At 33.6% G+C, this 1,927-nt stretch overlaps 1 long non-coding RNA gene across 1 annotated transcript; it reads left to right on the forward strand.

Moving 5' to 3' along the window:
* The first annotated feature begins 306 nt into the window (after window positions 1-306).
* On the forward strand, window positions 307-1,539 carry LOC125255841. The gene is made up of 2 exons (XR_007182003.1): window positions 307-698; window positions 862-1,539. It is a non-coding gene; the product is annotated as an uncharacterized LOC125255841 (long non-coding RNA).
* The last annotated feature ends 388 nt before the right edge of the window (window positions 1,540-1,927 follow it).

A 1,927-nucleotide genomic window follows, 5' to 3' on the forward strand; every position in this document is an offset into this window, starting at 1 on the left:
TTTGCAGTTAAATGCATGCCCCAACCTGTTTAAGTAAAATAATCTGAGATACACAATTTATTTCCTTATTGTTTGGGTTTTTTTCTGTAAGTACATGTGGTATTTAATCGTGCAGGTTTAAAAGTTATTCTAAATTTGATGAAACTGCAGAACATATCAAGAATTATATCTAAAATGTTTTTTTGTTTTATTTGAATGCATGGCAAAAAAAATAATCTATAAATATATATTATGTTTTATAATTTAAAAGTTTAATATTTAAAATTTCCATTTCCTTTTAATAAGGTTGGGGGGGGGGGGGGGGGGATAGTTTTCAGTGGGAAAGTGTCATAAAAGCATTTATTTCTGACACTGGTGAGGCTTTAAATTTTGTAAATACTAACTTGGTTGTTTTATAGGTTTGCACAAGGATTGAGATTACGTCAGATTGACATGATGGAAGACGGAGTGGCATCCAGTTCAGCAACACTCTCAAAAATGACCAAAAAGCTCAGAAAGGTAGAATCTATATGCTTGAAACAATAAAAGCTGATGTAATAGTTCGCTTTTTGTGGTTACTAATGGTGGTTTTTAATTAAAAGGTGTGCACAACTGCATTGAGAATGAAAATGAAAAGAAAGCATCAATTCAAAATTGGAGGGCACTCAAGACATCGTTTTGTTGTAATTGATGAGTCCAAATTCAGTCATAAAAGAAAGGTACTCAAATAAATGTTTTTTTAGTTTTTTTTCCATCTCAAATCTAGTTCAGTAATTTAGCATTAGCAGAACTGCATTTGGTTAAAATTTGATTTTGTGGGCACACTTATAAGATCTATTGTGTATTTGTGTGTAAATAACTGAAATTGTGTATTTCTTACAGTATAACCGTGGACGGTATGGTGGTACCTGGGCAAGACATGGATGGGTGTTCGGTCTGTTAGAAGTACACCACTGTAGCCGAAGGCCTATTCTTAAGATGGTCCCTTCACGAGCACGCAGAACTCTGCTTCCAATCATTAAGCGGCATGTGCGCAGAGGTTCAACAATTTATAGTGATTCCTGGCGGGCATATGTACAGTCCCTCACTACACAAGGCTATCACCACTATCCAGTAAACCACAAAAACAACTTTGTGGATCCACAGACTGGTAGCCACACTCAACACATTGAGAGATACTGGCAAACAATTAAAGGACAAGTGTGGAGATTAAGGGGGAACCGTACTGAGAAAATGCTGAAGAGTCACTTAAAGTTTATTGAATGGACATATTGGCTAGGAAAGAAAAACAAGAAAGGCATCTTTGGAAGGCTAATTCAGGACATAAGTCAAAAGTACAGAGTGTGAATGGACTGTGACCTCAGTGGACTTTCAAGAATACACTTTAGAGAGTATAATATACTATAGATTTAATTAATAAAATATGTATTATCAATTACCATTAAAGTTTGTGAAACAGTCAATTTTAGCAGATGGTTATATGTTGTATTTGATGTAAAGGTCTATAATTTTTGAGTTTTTGAGGGTAAAAATAAATATATTTACATTTTGACTTTTCAATTTATTAGTCACCCCTTTGTGTTTACTGGCAGGTGGACAGAAAAGGCAATTCATCACATCAATTCAACTCTAGACTATTGAGTTAAAGCACTTTATTCTTAAATTTAAATGTAATTAGGAAGCTAGTGCATGTATTTAAGCTGTGAACTAGTGAGTCAATTCAAACTATGTTACAGATGGATAAGGTATAGATACACATGAAGCACACTTAAGTACAATTTTGATACACTTTATTTTACGTAGCTTATCCCAGTGTAATATTTTGTAATTTAAATGTAATTAGGAAGCTAGTGCATGTATTTAAACTGTGAACTTAGTGAAGTCAATTCAAACTATGTTACAGATGGATAAGGTATAGATACACATGAAGCACACTTAAGTACAATTT

Source organism: Megalobrama amblycephala, linkage group LG20 (genome assembly GCF_018812025.1).
Source record: "Megalobrama amblycephala isolate DHTTF-2021 linkage group LG20, ASM1881202v1, whole genome shotgun sequence".
NCBI lineage: Eukaryota > Metazoa > Chordata > Actinopteri > Cypriniformes > Xenocyprididae > Megalobrama > Megalobrama amblycephala.